The following is a 24,210-nucleotide window of genomic DNA, read 5'->3' as shown; positions in this document are numbered from 1 at the left end:
ACACACCTCACCCACAAATACTTTCCCGTGACTGTGGTCCCTGTCTGGGCGGAGAAATTAGATCATGTCAAATAACACGACCGATGTTGCCAGAGGCAGATTTTGGATGCGGGCTTTGGGACAAGTGCAACATGCTAGCCGCACTGAACGCAGACAAAATTTGACATTATCAACAGGCTGGCAACTACGGTTCCCAAACCTGGTTGTGTCAAAGGTAGGGCCTGACTTGATTTCCATATATACCTATTGCTCAGTCTTGCTTCCTGCATCCCCTATGCGTAATTCACCCTGGGGGCCCTCTTTCTCTTCTTCGTCTGTTATCATGCCAAGCTGTGGCCTGCACTCCCCAGTTAACTAACTCGAGGGGCCACTGAATGAAACGGGTCCCCATGCTAAGTGGGTAAATCAGATCACATTGTGAGGCAACGCAACGAAGTCAATGACCTTGTACTCTCCAAAAGAAGGTCAGCTGCCATTTTGTAGGCGGGTCTCGGCGTTACAGATTTCTGGATTCTGTGCCATCACTCGCACCGTTAACACACTTTTTTGCTTTTTTGCCCAGCGGGATGTGACACATAAATGTGCCTGGTTGGAGTGGAAGTGGGACACTGGTCACATTGAATGTATGCGTGGTCCCCGAGGGGTACCAGGGATTATTACAATCCAATTGATGATTACAGTAGGGAAGGGAACCAAGCAGAGGGGAGGACGGGATTTGACTTGAAATGTCAACAGTCAGTAGTTTCTCTGTTTGTAATTCTAGGTTGTTTTTTTTTTTTACAAAACTCAAAGGATGCATCCATTGAAGCAACTTGCCATGAACAAGTGGTTGCTGTCTCAAAACATAATTACCGACTTCCACGTTTTGATCTTTCTTTATTTCCTTTACTATTGCTATTTCTATGACAGACAGACAGACAGAAGTACATGTATATCATAATGCCATCAGAGAAAGCCAGGCTTGTTTTAGCCAATTCTATTTTACATATAGGGGCCTACATGTACATGCAGCCTGTTGCCAGCTTCAGGCACTAAGGGGTGCCACAGCATCAGCTTGAGAGGCCACATCACAAGAACGAAGGGGGGGGGACAGCTTCCTCCCGATGGGGGGAGGGAGGGACGGCCCCCTCGGGCCTCCCCTTGGTGACGGCCCGTGTACATATTTCCAGGTCTGCTTTTATTTTAGTTGAGGGTTGGATTAAAAGGACCAGCAAAGTGCTCACAAGTGCTCTGGCTTATCCCTTTTTTGGGGGAGGGGGATTTTAACGTATCTATAAATTGTATGATGCAATCTCGGGGAGAGGACGGTCAATATTCATGGGTGCATCATCGATCTTTGGAGGTCTATGATGTACCTCGGTGCCCTGTTCTTGATGATCCATTCACAAACTACTGACACTATAAAATTTTTACAATCAACAATCTGTGCTGGGTGATGAATTTCGCTAGCACAGTGCTAAGTCGCATGTGTACTGTATAGCTAAACCCCCCCCCCATCCAAATCAATGCACTTTGACTTAGGTGTGCTGCTCACGGGCTATACAGAAACAGTAGTCCCTTGTCTCTTGAGTGGCCGACGGATAAGTGATGGTGGGTACCAGCCCACATTATGAATCAACTCGATGCCCATGCATGTTTGTAATTGTTCCCAAGTTAATTATTGCACACTAAATTACTTCTAGGCCAATGTTGAATTACTAGTGAGGTTCCAATTACACAAACCTTTTGAATAGTGCATGCATGCAGCCAGTTGAATATCACATGACTTGGCACCCTCAGTGCTATTTTTTGGATATCACATGACTTGGCACCGTCGGTGCAATTTTTTCACACCAGTCATTTTGCCATTTCTTTTCTAATGAAAATCTGTAAACATGTACTGTACCCCAAATGGTTTGTTATGGAATAAAATTATACTTGATATAAAAACCCTCATCACACTCTAACTGGATGTACACGTATTTCCCTCCAATCCGAAGGTTCATCACAGAAAAGGTATTTGCAGAGTAAGTTCCAACATATCCACTCCACTCACTCAAATCAAACCAATTCTCATTTTGCACCATGGTTGTAAATCTTGAATTAATCTTGATCCCCAGTTTCCAAAGTTCAATGTCGAATCACTTCGGTCAGTGTTGAACCCGATCGAAGATTCAATAGTATAAAAACATCTCTGGTCCAAATAGCCATCTTTTTGCAACAGGTCCCACCTGCTGGCTACATCAGACCCGTCAATTATATGTAAAAAGAAACCTGATATGCACAAAGATTGACCTATTTCCCAATGGAGAGATGCAGACACATGAAAGATTGTCTTACATATAATTCACTTTTACGGACCTACAAGAAGCAACAAATACTGGCACCCCGCCAGTCTGTTTGCAAGTTGCCAGCACTGGGCAGCCCAAGTCCCTAGGTGCTTCAATACATTATTTACCAGTTTGCTGCTAATGCGCCCCCGGCGCTTTGAATTCCGCTTTTCAATGAAGTCGGTAAAAGAGCTGAAATGAAGCAAATGTTGCCTGTGCAGTCTGCACGTGCATAGTTCAGTCTGGCCAAGGAGCAAGGGCCAAATTTGTTTTGTGCAAGAAGCACCTGTTTTTTTTTTCCCCCCCGAGTGCAGGTTGACGTGATGCAAAATGCCAGGGGGGTAGGGAGGGAAGGCGGTACCTTCAAACCCTCAGTGCAAATAGCCATTGTGACAGACACGCATGTTAATTTGCTTGCTCCAAAGCACGTACCTCCAATTCCCTACCTCCTCCCACCAACCCCTAGCGCACGTGACAAAAGCCATGCCACAAAGTCAAGCCTAAAGGAACACAAAACGCATGGACTATTTTGCGCTTCAAAGTACAGACACACTCAATTTAGAATCAGCGCTCACAAACCTTGAGGAACTATACAGCGGTCAAGGCACTTTCAATGCGCTGTAATCTGAAGATAATGATTTACAGCATTTGGTACATCATTCAAATAGATGTACATAGTATTAGTGCATCGTACTCTCCGAGGCTTGATGTCGGAAACGTTGAGGAAGCTGTGATTTACAGGCCTTCTCTTCAAATGCACAAACAGCAATAAGCAAGAATCTAACAAAAATAGTGAGTTGTCTGAAAGAACATGCATCAAGCATTTTGCATGGAGTGAAGAGACAATGGGAACTGAAGAAGAAAAACTCCAATTAAACCAAACCAAGACTGAAATTTGAATTAAGGTCAGAGGCAAAACAAAGGCAAAAGTGCTGTGACATGTCCTGATTTCCACTATGAAAACAAAAGAATAACTATCAAAGTGAAGGCACGAGATTGAACAGCAAGACTGGATACTTCAGCTGCTACTAGATTTGAAAAAGTGTTTGAAGGAAGTACTTGTACAGCACCCAAATTTCTTGACCACAGAAACAAACTCATTCCAAAGTTATATGTTTGTATAAAATTGGAACAAGGTGACAGCAGTTTAACGAGCAGGCTTGGTTTTTGTAAAATAATACTGATATTTTACAGCTGTTTTCGACTGAGATTTCCCCACAAAGAAAGACCTCAAAGGTAAGATCATGAGATAATTTCAAAATTGAGCAATGCTATTTGCTGTTTTTAACTTTCAGTCTGTTCAAGCTTTCGACTCGCTCAATACATACTGGCACCTACAAGTACAACCCTAAAAGGGGGTGGAGCACATTTCTTCTCCAATTCTCACAACGCATCTTCTCTTTCATATTGAACACTATCCAGGAGTTGTGTGGTTAACTGCTTGGGCTGCAGAGTTAATTTTCTCAATGTGACTTTATGATTACCGTCTTCAAGAACATACACATTTTTTTTGGACAAAAAAGTGGTCACAAAATTACCTAGATTGTAAATCTGCAGGGTTCTGGAAAGAGTGGTGTTTAAGGAATTAATTCATCATGCAATAGAGAGGACTTCAGAGCAATTGTTCTCAATTTGCAAAGAATGAAAGTAAATTCTATAAGAACAGTTTCCTGTCAAATTGCAGGCAATATTGCTTATCCCACAGTAAGCTTTCAACTCCTAGTTTGTTACACGCAAAACTACAGTACAATTTCAGCCATTTGCAAGTGAACAAAAAATCTCATAGGATATCCTCAAATCTGATATTTGAAGACAACATCATACTTTGCAAATTCAGCGGGGTAAGTTAGAATCCACCAGGTGATCAGCTAATTTCATTACTTCATTCACAGTTGTGCATCTATTTAGTTTTGCAGCTATCCACCATTTTTGTCCCTTGGATTTGTCACTCTGTAAAAATTGAAGTTATCCAGCTCATAATATTGTGACAGAATCTACTCCCCCCTCCCCTTCCTTCCCCCTCCCTTCCCTCCCCTTCCTCCCTTCCCTCCCCTTCCTCCCTTCCCTCCCCTTCCTCCCTTCCCTCCCCCCCTTCCTCCCTTCCCTCCCCTTCCTCCCTTCCCTCCCCTTCCTCCCTTCCCTCCCCTTCCTCCCTTCCCTCCCCTTCCTCCCTTCCCTCCCCTTCCTCCCTTCCCTCCCCTTCCTCCCTCCCTTCCCTCCCCCTTCCTCCCTTCCCTCCCCTTCCTCCCTTCCCTCCCCTTCCTCCCTTCCCTCCCCCTTCCTCCCTTCCCTCCCCTTCCTCCATTCCCTCCCCCCTTCCTCCCTTCCCTCCCCTTCCTCCCTTCCCTCCCCTTCCTCCCTTCCCTCCCCTTCCTCCCTTCCCTCCCCTTCCTCCCTTCCCTCCCCTTCCTCCCTCCCTTCCCTCCCCCTTCCTCCCTTCCCTCCCCTTCCTCCCTTCCCTCCCCTTCCTCCCCCCCTTCCTCCCTTCCCTCCCCTTCCTCCCTTCCCTCCCCTTCCCTCCCCCTTCCTCCCTTCCCTCCCCCCTTCCCTCCCCCCTTCCCTCCCCTTCCTCCCTTCCCTCCCCCCTTCCTCCCTTCCCTCCCCTTCCTCCCTCCCCCCTTCCCTCCCCTTCCTCCCTTCCCTCCCTCCCCTCCCCTTCCCTCCCCTCCCTTCCTTCCCCCTCCCCTTCCTCCCTTCCTTCCCCCTGCCCTTCCTCCCTTCCTTCCCCTTCCTCCCTTCCCTCCCCCGGCCTATGGCTCAAGTCATACATCCATCCAATCCCCACAAAAATAAGAAAAACAGAAAAAAATACAACTGGAACCTTCAGAGAGATCCAAAGAAAGGGTGCAAGTTAAACTTGTCTGATCAATTCTGGAAAAGCACACACTTGACCTTGTTAAGCAATTGAAGATATGTGTTTGTATCAATTACCATCAGTATGATCATGAAGGATTCTCTCACATACAAACCATACAATTCATGGCAGGCTAAAACAACATTCATGTCTATATTATCGGAGGCATAAATTGGCCCCCATCCTGTGAAAACCTTTAAAAGAAAAAAAACACACGAAATACAAACATCCCTCTGAAACTAGTCAAATTGAACGCATTTTGTGTGTCAAGGTCTGCACCGTGCCACCTACCTGCAACTTTCCACTGGCGGCTACAAGTACAATTTTATTGGTAGGTGTACAAAATCAGGTCTACTTTTAATGAATACCAACTCCAAGGTTTGAACCAAGTAAAGCTCACATAGAACCTGTATGAATGGTGTACCAGCAAATTGAATAATGGTTTCCAATACAATTAAATATCATTGATGCATGCACACAAGTACTTATGAGTAATAATTCTAAGATGACCATATGTTGAAATCAACCATACATAATTACATACGTGTACAAGGGGCACAATTTAAGGGAGCACATGGAGACAAATTTGGAGAAAAACAGGCCATTTGTCATCCGGGAAAATTTGATCCTTCATGCAGAAGATGCAGTCTGGTCAGTCAAACTTGATACTCTTCCAGAGGCAGATTTTTCTTTTCTTCAAAACTGGGAGGATAAACACGTGTCCATGTAAAAATGTTTTAGGAATATTCCTAAACGGCAACATCTCAACTGCTGAAAACTATGATACAAATAAAGCTCAAGTTGAGCAATAGCAGCAGTTTACAGACTCACAAAGAGATCGTATCCTTGCACAGTGCTACCGCAAGCTTTCCACCTTAAAACAGATTGACCTATTTGTGGAAGAAAATGGGTTTTTAAATTTAAATTCTGTTCAATCAGAGGATGAGGTTGATAAAAAATTCTGTGTAAATGTCACAGTAGCTTAACATGACAGGCTGGCTAAATACACCGTCTGGAAGTTACAGAACACGGGCAAATTTCAAGATACATATACATTTACAGTTGCGCCACACATGATCCACTGCACCCGGCCAATTATTAGTCTGTCTGTGCCTCCTAGACAATTGTTTGTGAATTGCGAATCCAATCTGTGTATCGTTGCCACCCAGCAACTTTCTTATAGTCTGGCGTGTCTTAAATCTGATAGCCCGGCCCCGCATCCCGTCTTACTCATCCCACTTCGGTGTCCAGTGTGGCAAGAACATAGCCTGTGGCTGCTCCGCAGGTTGTTGACTTGATTGACACAGAGAGAGAGAGGTAAAAGCTTGCGCTTTCTAACTTCACACCTATTGGTGCCGGCTTGCCATTCGAGTCGCCCGTTAAGAAAGCCAGGGTGAACGTCCGCTAGATACGTACATATCCCCGGAATAGCATATACACTAGAGAACGACACACTATATCGGTTGCGTTACTGTATTACTCGAGAGCACGGTATGAAAAACAAGAATGAGCGATAGACTGACGTTCACTCTGCTGCTGTCTGTGGGCCTTAAGTCATGTTCAACCGAGTAACAAGAGTTAATGACAGAATTAGCTCAACTCACATGGCGAGCGATCACACGACAAATGTGAGAATTGCCTCAATGATGGCGCCATTGAAGGATGTCTCCAGGAATGGAAATGACAATTTGCAAACTCAAGTGAACTAATAAATTCAGTTAATATTTAAAAGTATTTAGCGCTATTTTCTTGAAACAATTTGAGATTTTACCTGACAATAAAGACAATAAAAAGAAAATGGAAATGACTGTTGTTTCCTGTAAAACTAATTCATACAAAAAAAAATGTCACAAATAAATAATATGACATTTCAGTAAAAGAATTTCCACTTAGATGTATCAATTTTTGCGAGCTAAATTTGTTAGACATTTCAAGAGAAAACGTCGGAGAAATGTGAGGAAATGTTACCAAGGTTAATTTTGGGCTGGAAATAGAATGTTGGGGAAGGTCAGGAAATTTCAAACTGCAAGTACAAATCTGTGCTTGAATGGCCTCCATACTGGTAGACCTATTAGCGAATCTGAGGCCGTGTCCGAAACAGGCTTCCAGAGCTATGGCTAGGTCTATTGTCTGCGCGTCTCCACGCATTTCTAATGGAGTGAAGACGTAGACCTGCAATCCTGGCCAAAATAGTTGGAACACCTTGTGGGAAGCACGGTGAAAAGATCCCACCTCTCCCCCATTCAATGTTGCGGTCATTTATTGCACCAAGATTAAGCCCAGCTTACCCAATGAGAAACAACATTGACAGGGGATGAGGGGGGAGGCATGTTCCAACGAGATTTGTCCAGGATTGTAGCTCTAGACAAGAGATTCGGATGCAGCCTAAGACCTTAGTTGCTGATAGTGCTGACAAACTTCGGATGAAAATTTTGGGAAGGTAAGGGTAAAGAGAATATTTTAGCAAGGTGTATGGGCTTCTTAGAATGTGATTGAAAAAGGGGATAAAAAGGACGTTTAAAACCAAACAGGGACCTGGTGACAATGAATGGACTCAGCCCAAGGCTCTTACCGGTACATAGTAAAGAATTCCTTTTAAAACACTTTTCAAGCTCGGTATCAGTTTGCATGGAAATTATCCCAAACAAATCTGGTTAGGGTCTCTGCAATTCTATTAATCTTCAAAAATTGCCCACTTCAGAGAAGTGAAGTCAGCATTTTCTTATCAAACAAAATAACAAAAGGGTAGACATTGTTTTCCCCTAAATGCAAGACATCTTACAGTGCAATTCTCAACCATGTCCTATCATCTGATGAAAAGAAAAACACCTTTCTGACGGTCTCTGGCACAATCAAAATTCTCAAACAGTCATGGGTATTTAAGAATGGTGCGCAACAATGCATAAGAGAATGCCAGCGACCCACTGAACACGCCATACAAGTACATATCACATGTACATGCATACGGCTACAAAACACCTTCTAATCATCAAGTGTAATCACGTCACTAACAGTGCCGTTGGCTTTGTAGGTCAGCTGAATCGGACCAGTCTGGAGACAAGGCTACAGTTGGAAACAATCCCATCTGTCACACACACACAAATAAAATGCCGAAGCCTGTGTGATTCCTCCACATACACTGTACATACGGATGTTATCAAGACAGAGTAAGCTAAAACCTCATTAATGTGCTGTATGAGTGTAAGCATACTCCATGATTTATGAGTTATGGCCGTGACTTAAGTCCTGTTAGAGGTGAGACATTTTAATTACCAAGAAACGACTGATGGAAACGCACGCAGTTTTTTGCAAGAGAGGACGACTCAGGCGTTAATCTTAATGACGGCATAAACTCTCAAAGACAAGTCTCAGGTGTAGCTTTCAGACCACGAGATTTAAGAGCAGCAATATTCATTTTGAGTTGTAAGCTGAAGGACTGCCCTGTCACACTCTGCCAAATGATGACAATGGTGGTCATAATAAACCTCAGCATGGTATGGAATGACAACAGCCAAATGAAGGGGAAATCACGTAGAGGCAATCACATCTTATTTTAATGATGTTCTACAAACTACATGGTACTTCAGTTTCTTTTTCAGTTATGCGGTAGTGACTTTTCTTCAAAGAAAGGAAGAACGGACACAAAAGTCTGTCTAGAAAAGTTGGCCTTTGTCCGACAAGCCCAACAGATACATTGTACAGCCAACATGTTCTAGTGTGGAAGTGATCGTAAAACAGCTCAGGCAACTCATAAGCACAACAACATTCACGAGGAAAGGAACACTTGATAAAGTTCAATCATACTTTCAATTTCAGACAAGCCTTATTATTGATGGACCCGGAAAATCCGACAGTGAAAGTCATGTACTTTGATGCTGTGATCCACTAATGATCGATGAAATATATTTTTACCTAAGAGTACGCATTTAAAACAATGCATCACAGAAACAAACACAGCATATTGACCAATGTGTACTTTGTAATGGTTGAGCTATGATTCTATCCAAAATCCATCCTGTTGTCATGACATTTGTTTACATGTCTGGTCAGGAAACACTGCAAAATTACATGATCAATCACTTTGCCTGGGAAATTTTGAGGGGCACTGATAAATCACTTGGACTAATCTATGCTCAATCCAGCTGATAAGTCCGACCCGTCAATTCATTAACCCATCAATGCCTCACCCCGATCAGAGCGCCTATACCACTGAGCACTGACAAATCTAGACTAATGCATGTATGCGGAAACCAGTCATGTCCGCCCCTAAGGCCTGACTGTATTCCCCCCCCCTAATTTGCAAAGGAGATCACCATAGATGCAAGGCCCTTCATAACATCGGGCTGCTGCTTTCTTCAGGTATTAGTTGGTGGGGAAATAGAGCTTGTTAAAAATTTCAAGAAATGGTATTACTTGAGTTTTAAAACTGGCCCGAAGGGCAACTGAAAGTGGGTTAATAACATCTCTTGAGTGCTGGGCTTTTTTCTGATGCGGTACAGTCCCATTTCTTCAGTTCGGCCTGCATTTGAATGAGTGTCGATAGTGATTAAAGACCAACTCCAACGGTTTTGAAAGTTTTGAAAATAAACTGTTATTGTGCTTGTGTAATAAATCATATATTCATTACCAAATCACGTCTGTATTGCCTCTGTATTTTTGTAATTTTGCTGAAACTTTTGAACAGTGTCTTTGAGTTTAATGAAAAATTTCCACAATCTGACTGCCGGCGGCACTGTTGAGAAGCAAAATTTGTATGACGTAATACCGAAGAAAATACTGAAACTGGTATCCGTAGCATGACTGGTTCCGCTACAAATGTATATGTGCGTGAACAGGGAGCTACATGCGTGTGCACCGTGTACCGGGGATCAATCTGTGAGCTGGGTCTACTGTGCCGCATTGTTTCTTTTCCAACAAGCGTTTGTGCTTTTTTCTTCATGATTTACAATAATACTGAAATCGTGTGCCATTGGTGGATGTACTAGAAATTCTGTGGAAGAACCAGGATTGAAATTCTTTGAGTTTCTGAAGAATGAGAGCATTCTTCAAGTTCCTGCTGTCATCCGCGGCTATGCGTGCCATGCATGCCTAAACCGCATGCACTGTGGTATTTCCTCTCCGCGGTAACACATCACAAAATTCAATATTCATTACATGCTAATGAGTCATGATGACATGCCCATTGTTTCAGTACCGGACTGGACTCGCAGGAAAAATGGGTACAAAAACCCTGTTTTGTAAAAGACTTGGTCTCTTCCGAATTGGATTCAGTATGAGAAAAGTTAGCATCGTTGGAGTTGGTCCTTAACATTTCATTATCAACTAACTGCAAAAAATTGTGCAACCATCACTCGTTTAAATCTTCTTGCTGACAAGTTGCTAAATATAAATGTACCTCTAGCTCTTTGAAAATATAAATGCCAAATAATTGGAATATTCTCCAGGTACAGCAAAGGACGTACGTCTTCATAAAATACAGACTTTAGAGGACCATGTGACCAAAAGAAAAGTGCAAAGACAACATATGTGTGAACTGAAGGCAGATACATGTACATATGTACCTTGGCAAGGACACTATGTATTAAACACAATTCACAGTTCAGTATTTTATTGAAAATTCCATAATGATTCTTCTCCCACAGTTTTCGTTTTGGTCAGGCCCTGAACCACGCCTCATTTACAATGCACATACATGTACATGTACATTGTACGTAAGGTCTACACAAAACTTGGCTCACCGTCACCTAGAGTGTCATTCTTTGCAAAGCGTCCTTCTTTGCACAATGTCATTTGCCACATTTTGTGAACCGATTTTGGGTCACATTTGTGCAGTTAAATGAGTACAGACTGCTGAATACTTATTGTTCACAAAGATCAAGGCTCATGTAATTGGCCGAATCATTGTCTGGTGACATTCTGAACAATGGCTGATATTTGTGCTTCATGGACCACTTAAGCCCACCCGACTCCATTTTCTGGTCATGAGCTTAGTCTGAAAGTGGTGCGGTGACATGTTTTTTTTTCCCGTCTTTTTTTTTCTTAAAAGTGATGTACATGCACATGCACATATACTTTAGAGCGCATGGCCTTGTTGAGGTGAGAAGTGTGCATGAGTAACTTTGAATTAATAAAAAGACTATAAAATACGACGAGGCGATGGTTTTAGTCATCTTACTCAAACAAAAGGCTTCTATTCTTGGCAAGATTGAGCTTGTTAAAATGCAGTAGCACAACCACAATGGAAAATTGAAAAATGTAAATAATGTGAAAAATAAATGTTCAGCTCCAGTTTCCAGTTTTCAATGAAATTCACAAGAAGTAGCAGTGTATGACATTCTTTGCACATTGTTTTCTGCTTTACCTTAGAGGAAACAAGTTGCACGTCAAATATTAAAAACAAAATTATTAAATGAAAACAGTTCAGCTCCAGAGTCAAAATGAAATTAAAATTCTCGTGAGGTAAATGACATACATGTACTGTGCACATTGTTTTCTGTTTTAGCTTATAAGAAACAAGTTGCATATAAAATATTGGGGAAAAATTCCGCTCAGAAAATAAAATCTCCTCTCACTCTAATCTACCTTTGTTCTTGGCATGTGACGATCAATGATGCATGAGTTTTACATGTATCATTGTCATAACGCGATGCCCATCGCCACTGCATGCACTGCATGCGTATGTAACGCCACTGCCTCGCCGACACTGAAATAGACTGGCCCCTCACGGTTTGTTGCTTACGAGCACTTTCAATTTGTATACATAAGCAGGATGTAAAACCACTTCATTTTTCTGATTCACAGATGTGGGCCCGAGTCAAAATCAACTGGCTACGGTTGGAAATTACACTGAATATTTGGCAGCATCCATAGAATCAAACATAATATCAAGCCGCAGCCAACTGATTCGCACATTAAAATTACACGGTAGCAGAATTCCTGCCGATCAAGTAAGTTTAGTGGCTTTTGGAAATTGCTTTATGCAAAATAAAAAACTTCTTTATTTTGCCAACGCGCAGGTCTACGGCAACGCACGTGGTGACCAGAAACCAGAGACTTTTTTCTTGACCTTAGGCCAACATCCTTTTTTTCCTGTTTGGTTTTCTTGAATACATTTATATGCAAACAAATGAAAATATCTGGTTTTAAAAAAAGATGTTCGATGGTAGAATTGAATTGCACGAATGGTTTGGTATACATGTATGTTGCCCAACAATTATGTCCATGTATATGCTGGAGATGGTCCATTTCCTTCTCAGTTGGCAGGGCTGATGCAAATGCTCACAATTAAAATAGCGAGGTCAACATCTGCTGGATTAAATATTCCAAATTTCAGCATTGATGGAAGCAAATATACCATTTTATGGCACCAGTAAGTCTGAATAAAAGCACACGGCAACACATGGCTTTGCTACCCATCAGTGCAGCTAAAAGAGCAGGCTGATGTCAGCAAGATCTTTGCTGATTAATACATACCCTGCTGGCATTACATATAAAATTGTGTTGTGTCACCAACTTCAGACAAGTGCACCTGGCCCACTGCTATAGTAAAGCCTACTATGGTATGAAACTTGATTACTGGCACCAGACTAAACATGGGGGTCTTCAAGGGCAATCCAGAAGTGCACTGAACCTTCTCCATGTAAACTCGAAGGCACAAAAAATCAGCAACCCCAGGCCTTATCCTGAATCAACGTGCCCCTGGCCCCTTGCTGACCAAAACCTGGGGGACCCCTTCAAATAATTTTATCCAAAAACATATCACCTCTGACCAATTGCATCCAAACCTGCAAAACCCATCGGGAGGAGTCTGGAACAACACCACCTTAGAGGGTCTTGCAATTGCGCAGTGATGAAAGACTGGTAATCCCCATGCCTAGTGGAGAAGGCAAGTGCACTCATCTCTTGAAGGATCTGAGACCAAAGTCACCAGGATTGGAGAGGGGAGAGGAACACTGAATATTGTCATCCAGTGGTCAAGCTTATACCAAAGCAGCTTGATCCTAAACAGCTGAAATCCAAGTTACTCGATCTGCACAGTTCACAGGACAGGTCGACACATGACCATCCTTATAGTAGAATTTAGGCTTCTCTTGGAGATCGTTCACTTGTTTATGCTACTCCAAGGCTTTGGAATAACTTTCCATTTCACGTAAGAAATGCAAATCTGTTGATGTATATAAAACTTTGATAAAAATATCTCTCTTCATGGAAACTTTTTCTAACACTGTGCACTGGGTCTCAGCAAGTACCTTTTGTAATCATGTAATGTGCAGTTGCATATTTGTATCACTAAAGTAGGAGAGCCTCGATATCATAAAAACCTTTACCCTATGACTTGCCTCTCCCCAATATCATCTCTGTCCCACCCATCCATCACAACAATTCATTTGTCAAGAATAACACATCAGTACAAACTCTTGACAAGCATCTGACATCTCAGTACAAGAGGAAGAAGGGAATTATGGACTGGATAACATAGGATGGTTCCATTTTAAAAGCAAACATGTTTTGACTGGCCACTCACATCACCTTGATCTGAACCCTGCTTTCTACAAGGAAAGTCTCATGAAACATGGCATGTGCATGGACAATAGCGAGACATCCACATTACAATCATCTTTAAGGCATTAACTGAGGTGCAATCTGTCCTTTAGTTTCATCAGTGTCACGATACTTCCACAACTATTCATTACGATAAGATTAATTACGGTAATTATACACCATCCAGTCCGCGTCGATGTGAATACATTGCTAATATCTTTTTTTCCATCCCCAGGGCTCTGCAATTGTAGTTGCACTGATGAAAACCAAATTGTTGCTTTTTAATTGATGGCAGGCTGTATGAAATTCAATGTCAGAGGTGATATTAACATTAACTTTGTGTTGTTTTTGCTGGCTTAGCAATATCTTGTGAATCACAGGCCTTTTAAGACGGGCACTATGTTGAGGGCTGATTTAACCAGATGGTTCCTCAATCCACAACATTTCAGCAGTGTATTCTCCTCACGTCTTCATTTTGCAAATGCTGAACAAATCAACACAGTCTAAAAGGGAATTCAATTATATTGTAAGGGTTAACAGTACCCATGGTACTTTTTCATTAAAAAAAACACAAAAATCTATAATGCTTTCAAAATGCTAGTTGAAAAAACACCTGCATGACTGCTGATTGTTTTGGCAAAAGGAAATAGCTATATTACATCTTCATGGTTTTTTTTTACAATTATATGTAATGGACTTGGTTTGACAGTGTAATAGCCTATCGGAGCAGAAAGCAATTTTCAAGAGCAAATGGTGTAAAGATCTAGATTCATTTCCTACAACCATTTCTCTCATATCCGCAGAGGAAATGAAAGTGGATCATTATATATTGCTCAGTAAAACCAACGTCCATAACTATAGCAGCCTTTCAATGCATGGCCTAAAAACCTGGTTTTGAACCCGGAAACCAAAATATAGTGAGGACAATGGGGATGGAAGCGTAGGAAATGAAGGCTATCTGAATCTATAGGATAAACAGAAAGGGAGACAGGGAATCACACGCAACCGGCATCCTCTCCCAAGAGTGACCTCTGACCCAGTTATCTCCCTTACTGCATTCCACCCTCGGTCATTAATTGATTTATGGATTGGATCTCGTGTTTAATGTGGGTCACTGGGCGACCCACATTAGACACGTCCATAATGTTCCATTTGACCTATTGAGTAATCTGGAGACTGGGATTAGAAGCAGTCACTGCGGGGGCCATAATGTTGGGCGCTGGTGGTACGCGCACATTATATTCACCTCCGACCAACAGCATGTTGTGAATTGCCAGAGTGCACGCGTATGCTAAAGTTACGAGCCTGTGCGTAAGTGTCGTATCCCACAGTTATGTTATTTCCTGGAATAAGTCCACTGTACTTCTCCTACAGATCCAAATGAAAATGAGTTCCATAACCGCCCTATCCCCACCAAAAATTAGAAAGAAATCATTTACTTCTTTGCTGTCTTCAAAGCATTAGATGTTTCATCTGATATTGTGTTCAATATCTACAGAGAAATGAAACTGTGGGAAACACTGTCATGATTAAATTGTTTCACTGCAAAACCTTTCTGTTGTATCCTCTCTGATTTGAACAGTTTGATTTTTCCCTTCCTGTCTTATAATGATACATGTACTTATGCAAGATGGAGTGAGTCACGGAGTGTCTACTTGTTTTGCAACTGTTTTCAGGTGCCTGTAGCTGGTCTTAACAAATGAGTTGTTTTGAAAAACACACAGCAAATTTTACACTGACATGCAAATGTACATCTTTATCTTTAGTGAAAAATTCTCACACAGGTGAAAGGCTCCCTGTCTTTGCACGCTTCATTTTTTTTTTTTACTTCAGTTAAAAATAGTTATGGATTACATTATGAAATTCATTTAGTAAGACGATCAATACAAATTAATGGTAAGTGCATTCACTTAGGAGCTTTGGTAAGCACTTTACAGTTACATAATCTTTCATTAGATTGACAAGGCTTTCGTTTGACCAATAACAGCGGTCAGGTTACATGAGAGCAGGAATATTAACCTGACCTACATGTACAAAATGCAGCTTCACGCCTGTGGCCTGGTCTTAGCTTTTCTGTAAGTCGATATGACCTGCTGGCAGGATTTTTTTGTCACAGTTTCTGGGAGGCTCGGCTATCAGTGGTGGAGCCAGGGTGGCGGGTCCTGGCCACAATAGTGCAGTGACGCTCATGTATAATGGCTGCATTTGGATGCACTTGATAGACTGGGCTTACTGGAATTGCCTTCATCATCATCATCATCATCATCATCAGTGTCTGTCTCCTTGCTCCATCCTCTCCGAAGCAGCCAGCGATGCAACGGAGTGTACAGGAGGAGTAGGGGGAGGTGGTCCAGACCAACAAACCTACTTAGGTAATTGATAGCCAATGGCTGACCGAGTTCGCGTATGTTATTGCTCTTGCAGGCAATCAAGCTTCAAATGGGTTTCAGTCCTCCTCAGAATGAGGGGAGGGGGGGTGGATGATCATAAAAACTTGACAAAGGACTAAACACAAAAATCTCGACACTCATAACAATCTGGGCTGGTTGGACATGTGTTAAGTCATAAATGACCTGAATTAACAATGGAGAAAAAAAAAGGTTCAGTCACCACAACTGGCGCATGTTCATACATGCACCCAAGTACTTAACTTCCTGCATGCGCCCGAATTGAGATACAGTGCCTTAGGGCTGGCTTCGTGACCATGACTAAAGCTTGTAGCATTCAATTCAGTCAAAGGGTATTTGTGTCTGCAAAACGGAGACCCATAAAAGAGAGGAAGGAGGGGGAGAAAAGGGTGCCACCAAAACTAGCGGCTGAATTAAGCTGAGGAATAACGCCCAAGCACACATGTACAGAAGAAATGGCTGGCACATCAACTAGAGCCACTGTTCCCACAATGGTTCTCATTAACCCCAATAAGCACAACGTTTCGCATGTCTGCACAAATTTGCCCTATATTTTATAGCTGCCATTGGACAATAAATTGTCCTGCGCCCCGGGATTCTCTGTAAAGTGATACACGACCCCGTTTCGCTGTCAATTCCTGAAAGCGGTTGTCAGCAAGTGGCGCCATGGCATCTGACACAATGACCTGGTCTTGCCACATCTGATGAGCCTATCACGGCACCATGCCACCTACTAACTCTTGACCAGTAACGGATAGTGAAGACTTCAATTCCACAAATACCTGAAACCTTGCTGCGGTAAAATACCCAACAGTGAAATGTCAGCTGGGTTTGGCGTGTTTTGGAGAAAAAAAAAAAATCTAATCCAAATTAAATAAAGCTGATATAACACAGCCAAAGTTGAAAGGTCTTGCTGTGTCATAAAAGACATAGCGGTAGGATGAAATTAATAATAAACAAGAGCAAAACAAAATAACATGACAGAGAGAGGAAGGGACGAACGTGCCGGCAGAAAATGACAGTAAGTCTGAAGACGAGAAATACAGGCAATTTTAAAACAGTGATGTCCACGAGGCACACGCAGGCCTACAAGAACATGAAGACTCAGGAAAAGATCAGCAGAGAACAAGAAGTAGGGTAATGTTGGATGAATAAGCAGTACAAAGACAGATGAGCAAAATATTGTGTGAGCATCACCATTTAACATCAGACCACTTATAGGCGGCCTCAGTCCTGATTTACTTTGGCTATACCTAGCAATAGCACACACATCTACGGGGAAATGGCTGCGGAAGCTTCAACTGACTTAAGACTGGCTGACATGTTATCCCCTACCGCCACCACGCAAGTCAGACATGGCCGCGGTTTTTTTAACAATTTCACCATTCATCTTTGATTCGTTCAGGAAGTCTCACTGGTGCTTGCACATTACTGAAGCTACTGACGCCACCTTGTCACCTAAACATGCCACGGCGTCATCTTACTGACACGTTGTAAATATCTGATATTTCCTATTTAACCTTGACTGGACTACACCATGACCACACGGCTCCAACAATTCTTCCTACGGGTAAGCCAAATTAAACAAACGTATTTCCAATACAAAGAAAAACTGTAATGTGATGATACAATTTCAGGGATGTGTAGAGAAATAAAAACCTAAACATCTGCTGGAGGACAAACTTGTTGGGGCCCCACATCAGACCATCTGTCTGCCAAGGTTATGAAAGGACCATCCTGTTGGTATTATTTGTCATACTATACTCCACAATGAAACTCATCCACTGTTTGAGTGGGATCAACTTTATTTAAGGCAATGGGGAGTTAAGCAAATCATCAGAGAAGGGCTAAAAATAGCCACCGAGTGAAAGCATTAAAAGCACAAGCAAGACCTTTGGACCAATGAAGGCAGAATGAATTCAGAGTTCAGTTGCTTGCGAACTACCGCTGTTCATTTATGCGTGAATTGTGTAAATAACTAATACGTATACTGGGCTCACGAAACAAGAAGGAAATACATAAATTTATCTGCTGAAATCTCCTGCTCCTACATCCCCCTCTCCAGAAATCCAAGTGAACCAAAACCCCAAATCAACACAAAATGCCAAATATATTATTAAATTAAACCTGCGCAAACTAAAATTAAATGTTACTATGTGACAATTTCTTTTAATTCTACAACGGCTTAAACCCAGCCACAATCAGATTAAAATTGAGAGGAATTGAATCAGCCTAGATTTTCCTGCCAAATGTAGGCTAATCATTTTCCCAACAATCTCCATTAGTATGTTTGGGCAGTAGCGCCAGGCTACACACACACGACGGCGGCGCAACACCAATCAGCCTCGGCTTCCACATTGCGTGACTGGAAACCAGGTCAGGCTCATGCTGAGCTGTCCGCGATTGAATACCACAACATGATCTATTTAGGCGTCAGGAGGCACCTTAGGCTATCCGTGTATGTGTGTACGATGGTTGAATCTCACCGATACCGAGTAGCAGCACCTCTTGGAGGTTTAGAAATGGGGGAGGGGGGTTGTGGGCACATGACCTATTTCTTAAAGCAGAACGAATGAAACCGGATTGGGCAATGGATGCACTTTTTTGGCTTTTGTGTCTGGTCTTAACTGTGGCTAATCACAGACTGCACTTTGAATGAGAAGTCACGGCCACACTGCAAGACGGAAAATAGGTCAGGTACAATGAACAGACGTTTTCATAATAACACCTCCGTCCCTGCCCAGTACGACTTCACAGCTGGGTTATATCACGCCTCCCAATTATGGAGAGCAGTCACAAGGGTAGGGAATACTTATCGGCCACAAAAGGATGGTTAGACTTGCAACATGACTGGCAAATAGTTCAGGGATAAACTGCTTCCATGCTCCAATTAGAAGAGCTCCACAAAGAAGCTGCCATCCAGCACAGCATTAATTCAGGCTGTGCCCGCAAACTCACTAATGCATATACATGTACTGATTTTATAGGTCATTCATGCCACAATAATTATTGCCCCATTTGAGATGAGGTCCGCATAAATAATTGATTGTCTGTTATTCCATATAATGTTTGACCGTAATGACTCATTTGATGCACTTACCTCCATACTCTTCTAGCAGTTCTTGGTAATTAAAACAAATAGTGGAAATAATTTTAGCGGGAAACTAAATCAGGTTTTAAAATGACAAAACAAAGGGTCGATCACAAATAAATTTCACCATCATGAATAAAGTACAGTCAGCTGAATACTGGGCAATTCCACCATCACACTGCATTTTATAAGCCATAAGGTGACTTTGACCACTCACTGTTTTAACAATATTTTATCAAGCTTAATCAAACCAGCCATACAACAAACCCGGGTGAAGGGTTTCTCAAAATAATGGACAGAAATATTGAACCTATTTGTCCACTTCTTGAAAACAAATGCTTTTAGGGTCATCACTCACGTTACAAAACACATTCACATGGTCTGAAAAGAATTTAAAAAAAAGAAAAAGAATTAATCCCGCAAGTAAATTATTATTCAATTTGTAAATCAGCCAGCACAAGAAGTTGGTTAATATCTTATTAAGAGTGTGCCTGGAACAGACGGCGTAATAAGAATTGTTGATGAAGCACAAAATAAATGCGACTGGAGTTGGCAATCAGGCAACGCCGCCGCCGTTTTGAAGCTTAGCCTCCATCCAAATAGCCTGCATTTTCTCTTCTACCATCCAGGACCCATAGACTCAGTGACATACATCTCTTTCCCTGCTGACACATGTATTGTTCTGGTCTCCATCCATCACTACATCTGTCTTTTCAAATATTTTGATTACCAGGGCTGGAGTCTATGATTCAATTTATAACAGTCGAATGTTGAATGATGCAAACCACTGACAGCTTGAACCTACGACAACACTGATGTCTGACATTTAACAGAGGAGGAAAGTACATGCACTGTACATTTAGGCACGCACAGTTCTCCTGTGTGAAACACCGCAAACATTTTTACATTTAACCCTCAGATGCAAAGATACATTCTTGACACAGTTGCCATATCCGTCAAAATCAGTCAAATTTCCCATATGTGTCTGTGTACTGGGGCAAATCAAGTGGAAGGAATTTTCAACTGTTTTTGACGGTTTCAGCAGAAGGAATTAATGAGCTTTATTGAACTATCCATACACGTATGCCATGAGCATGTAGGGTCTTTTTGCTTGCTAAGTCATAAACAGCTTTTACTGCATGCAAAGTACACCTGCTGGATAGCAGGAACGATATCCAATGACAGGCTGTCGGAGAGTGCATTTTAGCAGGCTGACAAGTTCAGATTGATTATTGATACACTGCAGACAGAAATCCTGTCACATTAGCTCAAGACAACTTTCTTGTGACGTATCTAAATATCACTTCTCAAGAACTTTCTTTAAGTTTTGTCCTAATTAAGCAGATGAACCAACACACTACTGACAACAGCAACAATAAAGGATAAACCTCCTGTCCTAAGTTCCATTTTGTTGAAATTTAAGAATATTATCTATCAGCTAAAAAAATAAAATTCCCAACTTTTCAGGGGAAGCTTGCACGGTTTGCACAATGCAAAGCTAATTCCAGAAATGCATTCCTTGCCAGTGATCACAGGCAAGCTCAATGCCAACCTATGCTGTCAGCTATGATAAGCATATCACCGCTCAAATCCTTCCCCAACCCCTACAACTTCATCCAAAGCTTGGCATTAAATGCAGCTAGAAACTTCACAGTGGGGCTGATAAATCCGGTCAGGCTTGCACAAAAAGAGCAAATTCCCCTGTGGTTGTCCCGTTCTTTGTGTGGTAAGCAGGTCGAGCAAGCCTTGGCTCACCAGAGAACGACAAGCAAATGGGGGGGCCTATGATGCATTAGCACAGAGCCCGACTGTGACAGTAACTCCTGGCGCTTGAGCCTCTGTTGTACCAATGAGCTGTGACAGGCTAATGAGGCTGGCCTACTTACGGCCAAATGGAGATCTTAATGGAGCAAACACATAGTGGCACAGTGTTACATGGTCTTGGCCGGCCAAGACTCACCCCTGGTGTGTAAAGTACACACGTGGGTAGTGGTGACAAACTGTAGCAGGAAGGAGGAAGTGGTTTCACTGAGGAAGAGAGGAGGGTAACGTATATACGGCATGGAGAGGTACAACGTTTGAATACATGTACATGTAGGTTCACAAAACAAAGGGTCCTCTTCAGACAGACAAAACATACACAGTTAATGGTCAGAAACGAACAGAAAAGATCAAAGTGTCAAGTTGGCTGTTTTCTGGGGTTCAGTTCTTTATGGAGAAAAGCGAGCATTAAATAATTCACAACAATACCACCCTCTCAACATATTTTCCCAGACTATGTACATACACAAGTAGCCGTATACAAGAAATGAGTGTTTAACATTCATGACATGATGAGAATAATTTAATGAATGGACAAAGAGGTTCTATTCCATGAAGCGAAGCCAAGTGGAACAGATTCAAAGAAACTTCCATCTGTCACCAAATGAAAGTACCCGTATTTTAACAATGTCAGATTAAATCCTCTTTTTATGCAAGTCACCATTTTACTTTCTCTATCTGGTATAAAAGCGCTAAACAAAGTCGCAACATTTTGGATTATTTCAATATTCAACACCCCCCAATAAGCCTACCATGTGCACGTATATAGTACAATACTCCTTGAGCGATGAAGAGCTGTGATCATTTTTACAAGGTCCCGTATGCATGCGGTACGACTTTCTGTAAAATACAGAAAAACAGTGAAATCAAAACACGCAAGGTTCAGCAGTACAAATAATTCAACGGCACATAACTGGTGACCCAAAATCACACCATGGGCATTCATTCAGGTTTTGTACACTGTACACCTACATTGTACTTAGTGTCGCCCGTATCAAAAAACTTCCAGAGATCATTAAGCGTCGTTTCAGAAGAAGATGAACAAAACATCATACTGAGGATGTGCTCTCAGACATCTTCACTTGTTCAGGAAGCAGATTGCCAAAGAGATGTATGACCATGTGATTTGCTCAAGCAGCCGAGTGATCCATGCCAACCAGTTGAGTGGATGCACTGTAGTAATCAGCCAACTATGGACAATAACTTTCCCTGGGCAATCTAGTAGACATCACATGATTCATCATCCCCGTTTCTTCCCATACAGCCAATATGGACTTCCTAGACAACTGGTTCTTGGAAGGCAGCCCTGCTGACACAATGAGGTTAATACATTATATGCTCCTTTCTTCTTTACTGTTTACATCCGTGTATTTCATTCTTGTCCTGTGAACAGGCCAGACATGAATGAAACAATGGAGGGGTTCAATATTTTTTTTCCCCCCTGAGACACCAACAATTTTATCAAGATAGTACTTTGTAAAGACACCATGGAAATTTGGGAGAAGAATTTCCGTAAAATATCAAACTGTTTGGGTATACTTAAAGAATTCTGAGGAATGTAGTTACCAATTCCCATTAGTATCGGGGAAGCCACACTTGATTGTGTTCCCGGAATCTATCTCATTCAGTGCAATCTGTTCAATGGCTGGTGCCAGACTATTTTGGGTTCCAAGACTCACTTTTTTTCTGAATATGGCTTAAAACATGCAGACATAATTAATCAAAAAATTTTAAATATTTCACCAGAGTGAACGGGCACTGATTTGTTATGAAATTTGACTTCACTGCTTTCCCTTACTCTCAGGTTCCCACACTGAAAAACTTATCTCTCTTCCGATTTAATATGGCTGACTAGCGAATAAAGTCTATTGCAATGTCTATGAAACATTTAGACAAATTTTTAGCAGGATGAAGTCCCCTCAACCAATGAACTCTGACCCAGATATGTCATAATCAAGTCAGACTGCTTCCATTTTAATCATTTTAAATGACAAACACTCTTGAGAAATTTATTTAACCAATGACACTCCAGCCACAAAGGGCAATCCATTGTCAGTTATGTAATATGCTGAAGAATTTCTGTTAATATTCTGTAGTTGGTGTGATATACTGTATGGTAAATCAAATGTCTTCATTTCATGGTCAGCATTTAGTAAATATTAATGACAAGATCACGAAATGAATGGCTACATGGCAAATTACATATACCCCAACATTCTTCATGATTTTTGTCAACTTTAAAACACAGGACAAGCTTTTTGTTATATTGTGTTTTGTTTGTCATGCAAAATTTTCATCAGCATGATTTTAATTTTTAAGTATTCAAAATTATAACTGTAGAAATGTATCTGCTTCAGTGTATATGTAGGCAAGACATTGTATGCTGTACATGTACGAGTACAAGGATACTACTTGTAAGGAAACTGAGAACCTTTTGGACTGCATTCAACGTCTAGGATGACTGACCACACAGGAAGCTAAGAAAGCTAGAGAATGCAATGTAAACATAGAAATGTACAGGTGCGCACTGCACCTTTTGCAGTCTGGATGAAAACATCATGATTAACAATGGCTACAGTGACATGTACCACATGTGACAAAAATCATACTTGTAAGTATCAAGTTTGGCTGCCTCGCAAGGCGACACGCTCCAAGTCTTGCTAAAAAGAAATCGCCATGTCTCCTGCTTTCAGAAACAGGATCAAACTACAGACTGTGGTTGAGATATTGAAAAAAAAAACGGGTTTGCACATTTAATGCAACCTCCTGGATTTCTTGACATTGTCCTCAGCAATCATCTAACCAACAAAACTGCAGGAAAACATTAACTAGGCGTACAAAACTGTATGTGTGTGACAGAATACAGCAGGCAACACCTGAGGGAGGTGATTGGATTGTGAGGTCATACTTCATCTGAAAACATCCGGCCTATATGGAGGCGTAGAATTTCATCAAATTTCCATGGTAAGGGAATGTGTGAACTTCATCACATACCTGCAGTAATATATTGCCCATATTTTCCCTTATCGTATCAGATTTCCCCCCCCCCCAACTCACACCCTCCCCGCCTCCTCGGAATTTCAGCAAATATTGTTACGGCCCCCTCCCCAACGTCTCCAGTTTCTGGTCAGGAGCTGCTTCTAAAAGTGGTATGGCGACGTAGCTCTTCCCCCCCCCACTTGTTTT

The 24,210-nt window shown here is 41.8% G+C and overlaps 1 protein-coding gene across 7 annotated transcripts in view; it reads right to left on the bottom strand.

Moving 5' to 3' along the window:
• The window catches only part of LOC110974595 (ecdysone-induced protein 75B, isoforms C/D-like), a 155,789-nt gene that overhangs the window by 14,405 nt on the left and 117,174 nt on the right, over positions 1–24,210 (bottom strand). The window lies entirely within an intron of this gene.

This window comes from Acanthaster planci, linkage group LG08 (assembly GCF_054643075.1).
Source record: "Acanthaster planci isolate LZ-2023a linkage group LG08, COTS_SCS, whole genome shotgun sequence".
Lineage (NCBI taxonomy): Eukaryota > Metazoa > Echinodermata > Asteroidea > Valvatida > Acanthasteridae > Acanthaster > Acanthaster planci.
Note: the sequence above shows the minus strand (reverse complement) of the source record. Positions and strands in the feature narration are given on the sequence as shown.